Here is a 14,537-nt window from a genome sequence, read left to right as displayed (position 1 = left end):
AAGCCAAATAAAATTAGGTTATACATTAGAAGGCTTATTAGAATGTGACCACGCTTTAAAATTTTATAAGGACATTCAAGATTTCTTTCTTTTTAAGTCTTGAGATTTGTCTCTTCACTTGATTTATTTCTCTCCTTGTATTATTTAGATATCTCTTCTCCTTTGATAAAAAAGCTCGTTTTCTTTTAAAGGCTAGGTACATAACAATTGTTATTATCTTGATTTTAATTTATCAAATTCAGATTTAAATTAAAGTAATTAACAATGGTTATTGCCCTTGTGCAATCTTTTCCCTTAATTCTTGCATGCTTTAAGCAGAATTGGTTGTTTCAAAATATTTTTTCCTTAGTGAAAGTATACACAACAAAACATATTTAACATTTTAAATATACAGTTCTTTGTAATGGTTCTATTTCACACTATGTCACCATTCTAGGAGCCTTGGTGGCATAGTGGTTATGTGTTGGGTTGCTATTCACTAGGTCAGCAGTTCAAAACCACCAACTTCTCCTTGAGAGAAAGAGTTACAGTCTTCCAAATCCACAAGAGCAGTTCTTCGCTGTCTTATAGGGCTCTTGTGAGTTGGAATCGAGTCAATGGCAATGTTTTCTTTTTTACAATCACCTATCTAGATTGTTTGACTAACATTCACTTAGACTCTGCCTCTAACCTGTTAAAGGTCATTCTATAAAAGAATGCAATGCTCAAGTCCAACAGTCCTTATTAAATCAGCTAAAATTTTCTTTAGTTTTATGATCCTTTACTGGTACAGTTTCAGTTCAAGGCTTAAAAGCTGTTTCTAGGCAATAGATTGGTGGCTTTCTCCAGCCTCATTGCATCCAGAAAACCTGGTTGTCATTAAGAACCCAAAATGCTGTTGCACATTTTTTCATCTTTTTTGACCAGGAGTATAACCTTGATCAAAATGTTCTGTAATGGTCATGCGGCGGCATCCATTTCTCTGACTCTCTTGGCAAAGTTCACGGGAGTAATTAGACCAGCAGCCTATTTCTTTCTACGATTCCTGTCTCCTTCTTCCTCTGTTTCATCACGCAAATAAAGACCAGCTATTGTGCTTTAGATGGATCCTTGCAAGCTTTTAGGACCTCTGAACTAGGTGATAGAACAAAAACCTTAAAAAACAATATTAACCAAATTAACTCCCTACGGCTTATGTTTTACGGGATTTTGTATCCTGTATTACTGTTGGACTATTAAGTCTTTCAGTGCCTGGAAACCATTTCGCCACATCTTCCACAGGGTCTATGGGAGTTCGGCAAAGTTTTGTTGAATTGAATTTTTATTTCTCTGGAATCTAAAATGAGAGACTTCTTACAAAATATGATATTTCTGACCTTTTATGTGGACTTTCCTCCTTAATTATTTTTCTTACCCAAAGATGGCTCCTTTGATTAGTACAGTATGTTTCAAACTTCAGTCACCTGGAGATCTTGTTAATATGCAGATGCTAAGTAAGTAGCTTTCCTGTGGGTCTTGAAAATTTGCATTTTAACAAGCTCGCTGACCAAAGCAATTCTATTAGTGTACAGACAAAAGTTTGAATAACCCTATTCTAGATTACTTTGAATGAAGGGGCTAGATAACATTTAATTGTTCCATAAACTAGAGAAGTACATAAATCAAGAATAGCTACTTCCCAAATAGCCTCGATAATCTGCTTGTAATTGGATCCCAGCTTTTAGACCTGCCCTAAGCCTGATTCAATTAATCAAAAGTTCCAGAATTCTTGAAGACCTTGACCTGTCACTAAAGGGATTATTTATCAGGGTTTGTTGAGTTTATTTGTTCATTTTCTTCATGGGACAGTTCTTAAATATCCACTTTATCCTCAAACCTAGCACTGCGGTATCATGTCCCTCAAATGTCAAGTACATGTTGTGTTTCACTCTACTTCTTTCAGCTAAATGGCCCATGGAATGTTTCCAGTTTTGTTGAATTGACCTCAGTGATAACTCATTTTCCTCTTTCTTCTATCATTACCACTACCACTGCTCTAGTTTGAGCCGACGTTACCTCTTACCCTGTCCCTCTAGTCCTGCGTCTATGCTTTGGGGATTGTTCCCTCTGTCTTGGCATTCACTTCCTTCCATCGCCACACACACACAGGCAACCCACACGAGGGCCAAGTTCTGTTGTCTTTTCATTTCCGTTTGCCCATCAACTTTTTGGGAGCCCCCTGCTACTTAATGACCAGATCTAATGCTGCCGCTTCATAAAGTCTTCTCCAGTTTTCCTAATTGTAAATTATATTCTCTTCTCTGTGAACTCCTAGCACATTGGATTTGTTTTCATAGAAACCCTCACTTTCGATCATGCGCTATTACTATTTATTTCTAGCCTCTGTAAGTAGTCAAAAAACTCAGCGTGTTTGTTTCCCCATACACCTGATAGAATACTGGACCCATTATGTATCCAAGAAATATTGAAGGATAGGGGAAACAGTGAATTAAATAATACCGGATAGTTTTCTGAATTTAAAGTTTCCTTTGTTGTTTGCTGAAATGCTTCTGAATTTCAAAATATTTTCTTCAGAATATAGTGGTCACTGTAATGCCAGACGAAGCAAGTTCCACCTAATTTGGGATCTTGATAGAAAAACGTCCACATTTTCACTCATAGAGACCACTCTTGCTCTATGTTACCCAAAGGTTGGCAAATCTATTACTTTCTCTAGGCTTTGAGTGACTGGGCACTGAGTTTTTAATAAGTCCCTGACAGAGCCATTTCTCAAATACAGGTTTCCATTTTAGCTTCACTTAATGGCAAAACAGGTTCCAGGACTTCACTCACAATCTGTTAACTGTCAGATGCTTGGTGAGAAAAAACCCAAGTCCAAGTACCCACGTCCGAGGTTAACTCACGTGCCTTAGGAGGCAAATACAACAGCCGCCTCAGAGGGTGGGAAACCAGACCCAGGAGAGGAGAAGTGCAAACTCCAGCCCCACGAGCTGAGCGTCACTGCTCAAATTTTGTCCCCCAGAAACCGTTTCCACCTCGGGGAATGAAGACAGGAAATTACATTATGAGAATACTTCTTAAATAGCTTTATGATGGACATAAGTGAGAGAAAGGGGCGGGGGGTGCGGATAGAGAGCAGTGCCATTTTGAACATACTATATAAATGGTTGATGACTTTGTAAAAATATTTCTAGGAAAATGAATGAAAGCATTTTGATGTAATGCATATCATGGGGAGCTTCGAACCTTAGACCTTATTTCCCTTAAAGTAAAAGCAAAAGTGTTGTTGGAAACAGCTTGTGATGACTTACTGGCTGATCTGGTCTGCTGTTTCCTCCACAGCCTTCATTTGCAAACCTCCCCCACACTCTCTGTGCTGTAGGCACTCAGACTTCCTAGCTGCTCCTTAATACCTGAGACATTCTTAGTGCTTTGGGCCTTTGCACTAGCTCTCTGTAAGAATGCCTTTACTCTTTTATATTGCATGGAACATTCTATGTCTCCTTCAGTCTTTTACTCGTTTATCACCCACTCTGTGAGTCTATCGTGACGTTCTCCTTAAAATTGAAATCTCCACCTCGTATAGTATTATTTATGAAATGTGTCCTGCAAGATGATATGTTAAGTTATTCTCCCCCACACAAACTTGTGCAGCTGGATAAAGGATCTTTGAAGATGTTATCAGGTACCCTAAAGTCAGTAACATTTGAGTGGTGTTTAATCCCACCTGAGTTGTCTTCTTGTACAAGAGAATGAGACGCAGAGGGAAGATGATGGAGTTGTGCGGCACCTAAAAGGCAAGGGATTTCTGTGGCTTCCAGAAGCAGAGAGTGAAGACCTTCCCCTAGGACTTTCAGAGATAACATGGTTCTGCTGGTGCTTTGAACTGTGAGATAATACATTAGTGTGTGATTTCAAAATCCTCCCTTAGGTAATTTCTTACAATGATCTGCAGAGCCTAATCCATATATTCACTCACTCGCTCGTGCACGCACTCACTCACTCACTCACTCACTCACTCACTGCTATGGAGTGGATTCTGACTCTAGGACAGAGTCCCTGTGGATTTCCTAGACTGTAAATCTTGGTGGGAGTAGAAACCCTCCTCTTTCTCCCAATACATATACTAGCATTTTCAGATCCCTTTATCTTCGTCTACTTTATTTTCATGTCGGGATTTACCTCTGAACATTCTATACATAATATGATTATTTATTATGTTTATTGTCTATCTCCTTTCACTAGAATATATGACATATGATCAGGTATTAAGAGGCTGTTTTCATAATCAAAGAGATCATCATTCCATGCAACAAGCTTGTCTGATTTCTTTTTACTCTCTAATGGTTTAAAATAGTCTATTTCAATTTATGGTGAACCCATGTATACAAGAGTAGAGCAGTATTCCATGGAGTTTTCTATAGCTGGTTTTTCAGATGTAGATCACAGTCTTTTCTGCCAAGATACCTCTGGATAGACTTAAATCTTCAACTTTTTAGTTAGCAGTCACACATATTAACTGTTCCTATCATCAGTTCTAGGTCTTAGGCAGAATCCAAGAGTTTGCATTTCTAATAAATATAGCAACTACACTTTGAGAACTACTGTAGTTGAGAAAAATTTGAAGATAATAAGGTAGTCTATCCAGTTATTTCAGAAACATTTGGTTCTGTAATCTTTATGCTACTGTTGGCATGTGCGAACATTTGAAACTATTTTTATTAATGGTGTGGAATTGTTTAGCCTCCTATGGAAATCCTACTGCAGCTTGTCACTTTACTCTTCACTTTGAACAGATCTTGCTCCTCCGTAATCATACCAGATGGTGCTGCTCATTAGCTCACGAGAAAGGGAGGCTTTATCATTTGAGGCAGAAAGATGAATCATTCTGTTCTGACTTCTGAGTCAAGAATCAACATTTGGCTCTGTGTTCAACTTACTATTTGCTTTACATTGGTGCTCATTAGGTATTTATTACCCTGACAATGTATGAACTAGTCATCATCCCTCTGTCATGTATTTCTTTCAAATTATATTCATTTAAAGTTCAGATTTGCACTGTTTGACAAGTGCCATCATCGCAACATCACCTCCACCCAGATGAAATTTCTCTTTTGCCTCAATTCTCTGTAGGAGGTGCTTATCTAGGAAGTGTGGCCATGCATAATGTTAACTTCTGGGTGACATTTCATTCCCATTTTACAAATGCATAACTCAGGCTCTTCTTTCAGAGCTTCTCACTATAGGAGTTGGAATTGCTTATTTATGAGAAGTGAAGAAACTTGAGAACAATCAACATGAACAAAATTAAAGCATTTTATTCTTTCATTGTATGCCTTCATTTAAGAAAGTGTGGTGAAGCAAGCGTATACATTAATGAAAGCTGTGGTGTGTGTACTGCTCACTAAGACATTGGTAAAATGGATGGCAAACTTTTCCAGAAACACGCTGCATACATGAAGTTGAAAACTGGTAAGAATTTAAGATCTGACCAAAGTTAGAATCACAGAATCCGTTACAACAACAAAAAACTAGTTTTTTATTTATGTTTGGACTAAGGGAGGATGAAAGTTACTAATGGATAATTCTTTCAGGGGAACTTTTACAGATATGTAACATTAATCTCTTGATATGAATGAGTCATTTATTCTCCCAAGCATGTTTCTCGATGCAGCTGTCATCTTGAACATGTGAATGTTTCTTGAACTTTTGTTGGTTGGAGTAAAGGAGAGAGAGAAGATAAACTTGTAGTTGTTATTTCTGGGAGAGGTTATCAATCTATCCTTTTATATTTTGAAAATTAAGATATAAGATGTGTTACCTATATGACTTTCTTCTGCTAATGTTTGATGAAATAAAACTTCATTTAAAGAATGTAGATTGCTTATGCAATTAAAAAATCATCAGTTGCTTAGTGATGTCACCTCTATGTAATCCACATTCCATTACTGAATTTCTCAGCTCAGTTGTACACCATGGCAGCACCACTTGTGTCAGAGGAGGAATATTATGCTCCAATCTTTGCTTACCAACCAATCCATTTATCCCACTTGTACTACCCAGACACTTCATTTAGAGTAATTCATTTTCCAAAAGTATGTTCAAGCTTATGCGAGTAACTAGCACCTTGTGCACCACTTGTCTGTCAGTTTGTCTTACTGTGGTGGCTTGTGTGCTCTCTTACTGTGTTGGCTTATGTGCTGGCTTGTGTGTAGTCCTAAGTCACTGGTCTTTCAAATGCCAGCAAGGCCACAAAGTGAAAAGGGTTCAGTAGAGATTCCAGACTAAGAACAGATCGTGAAGAAAATCCACTTCTTAGGAATTAGCTACAGAGAACCCTTTCCATGGATGTCATGGAAAGATTGTTAGAAATAGTGCCAGAAGATGAGCCCCTCAGACCAAAGGCACTCAAAATATGATGGAGAAAGGACTGCCTTCTCGAGTAGAATCAATCAGATTGATGTGAATGGAGTAAAACCTTTAGGACCTTCATTCGTTAATGAGGCATGACTCAAAATGAGAAGAAAGAGCTGCAAACATCAATCAATAATTAGAACTTGGAATATACGAAATATGAATCTAGTTAAATTAGAAGTTGTTAAACAAAATAGGATGTGTAAAGATTGATATTCTAGGCATTTGTGAGTGGCAGTAGACTGGCATAGGCCATTTTGAGTCAGAAAATCATATGGTTTACTGTATCCAGAATGACACAATCAAGAGTATGAGGTTGCATTCTTTGTCAAAAAGGACATTTCAAAATCCATCTTGGAGTACAATGCTGTCATAAGACAGCATCTCTCTGTATACAAGGAAATCCAATCAATAACAACTATTATTCAAATTTATACACCAACCATTAAAGGTAGTGATGCAGAAATTGAAGAATCCTACCAAGAACTTCAGTCTGCAGCTGATAAAAGATGCTAATCATCAGTGACTCGTTGGTAATGATCCGTGACTGGAATGCAAAGTCGGGAACAAAGAGGAAGGAGCATAGTTGGGAAGCATGGCCTTGGTGCTAGGAGCCGCGCTGGAAATCACATGATGACAGCTTGCAACGCCTGTGGCTTCTTTATTGCAGATGTCTATTTTTTTTCTAAACCACGACTGGCGACTATGCATGTGGACCTATCCAGATGGAACACACAGACCTCGAGCAGACCACATCTGTGGGAAAAGATCCTGGGTAAGCTCAATATCAGCAGCTACAACCAGGCCAGGGTCTGACTGGAATAGACCATCAATTTGTAAGTTCAGGTTGAAGCTGAAGAACATTAAAACAACTTCAAGAGAATGGTATTTCAGTGTTTCTTACACTACAAATCCTATGTTCCTGAATCCGTCAATTCCTAACAAATACAATTGGGTTTATTTAGGAATCTGTTAAATTTGCTTCTGTTCCTTGTGCTCAATGGTGAATGTAATTAATTTTCCCTTTATCATTACTTCACTCATAACTCATCTGATAGCTTTACATCCCACCTTAATTAGGAGAGAAGACCCTTCTAAACAGTAGGACATATAAAACTCTGTCACTTGGCAAGATATACATAAGCTATGTTAAAAACAGACACGACTGAATTACTAGTCCATCACATTTCCTAAGCAGGTGGATCTTGGTGGGCACAGAGCTCGTTTCTGGTGTTTTTGCTGCCAAGCACATTGTGGGTGCTCAATAAATATTAAATAGTAAGAAGAATTTCCTAATTAAGATGAACATTTTTTCTCGATTAAGCAGATGGTGCTCAATAGGAGTAGCCCATTATTTACAAGTGTGACACAAGGTGCTGGCAATTGTCTACGAAATGTGGCTCTCACTTCAGTTACTGATTATATGCTAAAGCACACTTTTGTGACAAGCATCTAGATCAATATTAGTTAATGTTTGTGATAAAATGATGCACAGGGATAGACTGTGTATCTATCTATTTGTCTATAATTCTGCTCTTTTGATGATCAATATTGCCCTCAACTCTAAAAGTATGCTTGTTATGTGATGTAATTACGATAAGGTTTGCCTCGTTCTTATATATTTTACTGTATCCCATAGACTCACCATTTTATTTCCATCATCATCATCATTGCCTGACTTGTAGAGACGTTTTCCTTTTAAGTTCTTTGAGTGTCTCTTCCTGGTTACCAAAGGGAAATATGAACACCTCCATGATATTTGCAATGTTCACATTAGTAGCTGAAACCGTGGTAGAACTAAGAAGAGTTGATTAAGCATTCCCAAAATACACATCATTTTATGATTTTGCAGATCATCCCAGTGAAAATAACAGCCTAATTTCGCCAAGCCATGTAAATTTCAGTGAGAGGGATGATGAGGGGAGGCAATTCTCAGTTCTTTGAAGAAGTTAATTTTGTTGTCAGCACATCCACATTTCCAGAAATCACAAACCACAGGCAGAAGTACTAGCACAAGTGAGATGTGGTGATCAGATACCATTTCTATTTCTAATGTCTGCTTTCTATATAGGGTTATGCAAATAGAGACTTTTCATGAATATAAAACTAGCAGCTTCTAATAGGAGCTAAGCACACAGCTGCCTTGCTTTCTCATAAGAGAGAGAAAACATACGATTTACTAACACATGCCACACATGCCCACCCACATACACTTGCTCCAAGCAATTCTGGTTAGGCAGAGTGGTTTTATTGATTTGGTTTCTTGAGAGAGGTCGTCCGTACACAGTGTAGCTCTCCCCGGTGTTTGCAAAGATTTCATCCCTTCTCTGAAGACATACACATATTCCCTGAGTGCTAACTAGGTGCCAGACGTTGTCCTGAATAAGAATCCTCTGGTGTCTGAAACCCATTTCCTAGTTTTAGTGGTAACTCACCGGATGAACTGGCATGTGTTGGCAGGTTCTTTGCATCCGGTCTCACCCCATCTAGAATAGTTATAAATCATGCTCATCGGAGTGTCAGTAGGTAGAAAATGAAAACAATTGAGAAATTCTGCCAGTGCTGAACATACCACAGAGTGAACTAAAAATATGTTGACCGCAAGGATGTGCTCTAGAACAAGAAGTGTTTGTGAAGCTGCAAAACTGAGTGCTGTGCCAAAGGGCATTCAGTGTCAGATAACCAGTGGGCTGGAGATTTCACCTGCACACCCCACGGGGCCTGCTAAGAAATCAAGACCATGTGCTTTTCCTGTAACTCTGCAATCTGCCCAGAAGATGAGCTCATAAATATGTTAGCTAAGTCAAGTTTATGATAACATGGGAGATGGATCATCTTCCTGTTTTGAAAGGCACAGTTTATAACTCAGTGTTTCTGGAATTCCCCCAAGATAGCTTCATGACTTGCTTAATTAATAACTCTAGGTCTTAATTTCAATATACCACTGAGAGTCATTCCCTGACAACCAAAATCCACTCCACCTACCCTATCCCACTTACCACATTGTGTTTTCCTTTATCTCACTTGAAATAGCATGAGTTTGCTCTTGTCTCTTTTCATTATTAGATTAAGCACCATGAGAGCAGACTGTGTTTTCCTCAGCACTGTAGCTCTGCTTTCTTCTGTCGAGCCTGGTACAGAGGTACGCTCACTCCCCCACCAGTTATTGAGTGGCTGGGGTTGGGTTGTCTGTGATTGTTCATGCATTACGAGGCAACATTGGTCAATGTCATGGTTCGTTTTATGGGTCTGCTTGGCTAGCTTAGGATGCCCAAGAGTTTAGTCAGACAATCTAAATGCAGTTAAGAAATATTTACTCTTAAGTTACATGACCTTAAGTAAACCAGATTACCCTCCGCATAGTAGGTGGGCCACATGCTATCAGGTGAAGGCCTTAAGATCACAAAGAAAGTTTGCTTAAGGTAGTATTCTGCTTCCAGACAATAAGTAGACATCTTGAAAGAATTCCTCTCTCCGCCTACTGCCTGTTTGGGATATAGTATATCAGAATTTAAATAAAAATCTGACATAAAATACCAGAATTTCCAGTCTGTGACATGGCTTACAATTTTGGCCTTGCCCATCTCCACAGTCATGTAAGACAATTCTTCAAAAGCTCAGCCTCTCTCTCTCTCCATATATAGTGTTCCGCTTTGCTAGAGAATTCTGTCAAGAATTATTCATGTTGGATGAAAATAAAGAAATCCTTTCCCACGTGACATATTTTCCCACAAATATTTCATAAAACTATTTTTCCCTGTGAGGTTTATGCTTTGAATAATGTAATCATCAAAATAAGTAAAAAGTCTACATTTATTCAGCAATATTTCATTCACTTCTTCATTTTTATAAATTCAAGATGTATAACAATCCTCAGATTTTTAAAGAAGATATTTCAATAAGGCTTTTCACTGGGTAAATGAATGATTCTTATTTGACTATTCGAAATCTGTTATCTCAAGAATTTCTACTGGTCAGCTTTGGCCTGTTAGGTTTCCAGAAGAGCCCTGGTGGTGCTGTGGGTTAGGCTTTGGGCTGGTCACTGCAGGTTAATGGTTCAAACGCACCAGCTGCTCCACCAGAGAAAGAAGCTGTCTGCTTCAGGATAGAGTTACAGTTTGGGAACCCTAATGAAGCAGCTGTGGTCACTCTGAAGGGAAACGGATTCCCTGGCACCGGGGTTGTTTTTGTGCTTAGGAGGCCAGAGATCTCAGTAAAGAAACTATAACAGGAGTTGCCTACACTCATTTAATGGGTTAGGAAACCTACACCAGAGGCAGCTTTAGTGCTTTTCTGGAGGCTACATCCCAGCTTCCTTTCAGGGAGGGACACTGGGGAATATTAAAATACTTGATTTTATCAATTTGCATATTATAAGCTATGAGAAATTTTGAAATGTTGGATTTAAATCTAACTAGTTCATTAATTTTTCTACAAACACTGCAGGATATGGCTCCTGGGATTCAATGACAACTGGATTAACTCAAGTGTCATTGAGGCAGCCAGGTCAGTCTATAAGGAAACGCTGCAGGAGGCACAATCCTGCCTTCTCACAGGGCCTCGGCGCAGAGGCTGGCAAGTAGTCAAGACCAGTCATTCTGTAGGCCACGTTGTGAAACCTCTTTGAGTGTGTCTGGACACCTCTAAAGACCCCAGACCAATGTGTCCAACCATAGCCTTGACCCTCACAAGAATAGCAAGGATGCCTACTGGTTCTCAGAGGTGGAGATTAAAAGCAAGTTCCCATTAGATGCCATCATTACTATTTTTGTTGTCATTGATGCTATAATCTTACAGGATCCAGATTCAGTTCCTTGTTGCCATAACCACTGTTCTGTCACATTGTTCTTTTCCTTTCTTCCAATCAACTTCTTCCATTCTTCATCCTCTTTGAGAATGAATCATAAAGTTCATCGGAATTTCATTTCCTTATTCAACCTTGAAATTAAACAATTCAGAAAATTTCTCAAAATGACTTAGTGGGCTGTTAATTTAATTCTCTGAATGGTGAAACCCGCTTATGACATTTTTCAAAGAATGGGCTATTGAATATTTTATACCATGGAAATAGTCCTAGAAAAGGGTTGGACAGATTAAAGGCCATGAAAATGAAGGAAAACGTATTTGAAGAAACCTTGCAAACTAGAATTTTTCATTAAGAACTGTAATACGAGGGAACTTAGAGAATTTGGGGTAAAAATTGAATGAAAGGTAATGCAGCTTTTCCAATAATTTTTTGAATCTCCCTCAGATTAATTTTTCCTCCATCTTGAAATTTCCTCAGGCATGGTTATAAATTATTTCTCTTTCGATATCACTGCGCAGTGCATCCTGTGACTCATGTTGGTTTCAGCACGATGGTCATCATTAGAGTAAAATGGAGGGATGAATAACTCGGTCTCTATAGACAGATTGTAATAGAAAATCTTATAAATAATTGGCCACTAATAGGAAAATTGAAAATATGTTCTGAATTATAATGGTCATAATGCAATCATTAAAATTACAATTATGCAACCATGAAAGATCTCATTATGCATTAGTTTATCTGTACATAATGTTAATAGCTAATAAAAGTGTGACGATTGCCTCTAATTAAGTTTAACAACATTTCTTAGAATGGGCTATACTTTGTTCAAAATGGGGTGTGTGGATACATCAGTGAATCCGAGGTCCCGCTCTATTAGGAGTTTTGAAATGTTACCATTACTTCTATGAGAAGTCATAACTTTATGCCTTTTTTGTTAAATGAACTGGAAATGTGAATTCTTACCAAGGGTAGCTTTATAAGAAGGTCAGCTTGTGTGTTTGATACAATTATTAATCCCATTTACTCATCCCCTCCCTCAAATATGTGTCTGTGTGTGTACGATTGAGCCCTGGTGGAGCAGTGGATGCAAGTTGGGTGGCAAAAGGTCAGCAGTTTGAAACCATGAGTTGCTCTCTGGGAGAAAGACTAAGCTTTCTACTCCTTTAAAGAGGTCCAGTCTCAGGACCTCACAGGGGCAAGTCCACCTTTTCCTGTCGGGTCACAATGGGTCAGAAAGGACTCCGTGGCTGTGCATTTCATTTGGTTGGTCTGGTGTACATATTTAGTCATCTGTGTATTTTGTTTAACAATGGACTTGTGCTATGTTCTCCGTGATAGACATTCCATCCACATTTGGGTATAATCCTGGCTGAGAGCAGGTTCAGACTCATCAACATAAAGTATAGTACAGGACGCTGGTGTGCTGTAGGCCTAGTATTAACAATCTGTGCTGCAATGTGTGAAATGAGAGTGATCTTCTCTTCCTTTGTGACCCTTGCTAGAAACAAATTCAATAATATCTACGATTTCCTATCGAGGGCCTGGTACATGATAAGCAATAATAAATATTACCCATCATGATTAATTATTTTATATCTAAAAATCCTGTGAAGAGAAGAATTGAAGCGAGTGTCCCTTTCCTCCAAGGACATATTATTGTACCTCCAGGTAATCATTTAGAGCTTGAGTGTTCCTCAAGAAAAAAGAATGTAGAAACATGTAATAGACTTGTTTCTTCAGCAAAAAAAGGGATAAACTTTTAAAATAAAATAAGCAAACATGGTGGTGAGTCAAAATGTATTGCTATAGAATCATAGAAATTTTTATTAAACAAAAATATTGAATCATGACACTATTGCTTCTCAGTGTATCATCTATCTAAAAACAAAACCAAACTCTCTGTCATCAAGTTAATGCTGACTCACAGCCACCTTCTGTGGGCTTCAGAGACTGTAACTCTTTACTAGAGTAGAAAGCCCCATCTTTCCCCTGTGGAGCTGCTGGTGGATTTGAACTGCCTGCCATGCAAAGCCAAACCCAACATATAAGGTCTATGCTACCAAGCCTCCTTTATCCCCCATCTAGATCTATGCAATTCTGAAGGTGCTGTGTCCATCTCTCACTCTTCCCCCAAGGAATCCCACAATCTTCAATTGACGCCACATCAGAACAGCAGTTTTGGCATTCTAGAGAGACTCCGATCATGTTCCTTTCGTATGTTCTTTGAGCGTTGGGGACCAGAACAGAATCTGAAGAGATGCGACCAGGGCAGTAGGATGTGTGGAATAAGGTTTCCCATTGAAGTTCTCCCAGGACAACCCTTGCTAGCCTTGAAGAAAGAGCACGTGTGTCGTCGTGTTGGAGAACAATTTCTCTGTGCAACACTCCTGACCTTTTTCTCACCGATTCAGTTTTCAGAATTTAGAAACGTTTTCACAGCCATCCCCTTGATCGTTCTGTGTCTTTTGAGAAAATCTATCAAGATTATCCCTTTTTAACCTTAAAAGACGTCACTATAACATTTTAAGCTGACCTCTCTGCTTTGTATTTAACTGGCTTATCAGATCACCTGAGAAGTCAGTCTTCTGGACACACACACACACACACACACACACACCTCCATCCCTCCGTTGCCTTTTTTTTTTTTTTTTAAAGGAAGCCTAAGGCAAGTTGATGTGGGGACTTCAAACTGTGTGCAGAAAAATGGAATTAAAAATAGTGGATAAATGAACTGGGCTTTACTTCAAATTTACCTGTAGCCCTTGACCTTAACTGCTGAAACTCCCTAGGGTGAAAGAAGGTGACTGCTAGCCTAAGGGTATAGGACTGGCAGATGTTGGTCTTTGGTCCAGATTTCTTGCCTGGAAGGTGCTCAATGAATGATGCTCCCCAAACTCCCATATACTTATTATTTGAATGCCCTCCTTGCTTTACTCTGACATGTATGAATCTGGTAGGCATGGTTTTGTTATTGTGAATGAATATTATTGGAAGATGTGCCCTACCACCAACCACAATTTGATCTCCTTTATTTAAATTTGTTTTAGTTTTTAATATTTTCTGCTTTCTTTCCATGGAGGTTTATATCTGTTTTACTTTGTTACTGTTGTTTTTTTTAATGTTGTCCTGTACATGAAATTCAGGAGAGGTAAATCTATAGAAACATAGATGAATGGTTCCTTGGGGGTGTGGCAGGGGAAGTTGGGGGGAAATGGGGAACAAATAACTGAGTAGAAGAAGGAACAAAATTTTTCAAATTTTCCAAAACTGATTGTGGTGCTAATTGTAGAACTCTTCTTGATGTGATCGAACTATTGAACTGTATGATATGTGG

The 14,537-nt window shown here is 38.6% G+C and overlaps 1 protein-coding gene across 1 annotated transcript in view; it reads left to right on the top strand.

Annotated features, from left to right (window-relative positions):
* ST6GALNAC3 (ST6 N-acetylgalactosaminide alpha-2,6-sialyltransferase 3) overlaps positions 1-14,537 on the top strand; it is a 335,084-nt gene that overhangs the window by 90,437 nt on the left and 230,110 nt on the right. The gene's annotated exons all lie outside the window — the stretch shown is intronic.

Source organism: Echinops telfairi, unplaced genomic scaffold (assembly GCF_000313985.2).
Source record: "Echinops telfairi isolate 266 unplaced genomic scaffold, ASM31398v2 ScPeMD7_443;HRSCAF=831, whole genome shotgun sequence".
Lineage (NCBI taxonomy): Eukaryota > Metazoa > Chordata > Mammalia > Afrosoricida > Tenrecidae > Echinops > Echinops telfairi.
This window is presented reverse-complemented; position numbering and strand designations above follow the sequence as displayed.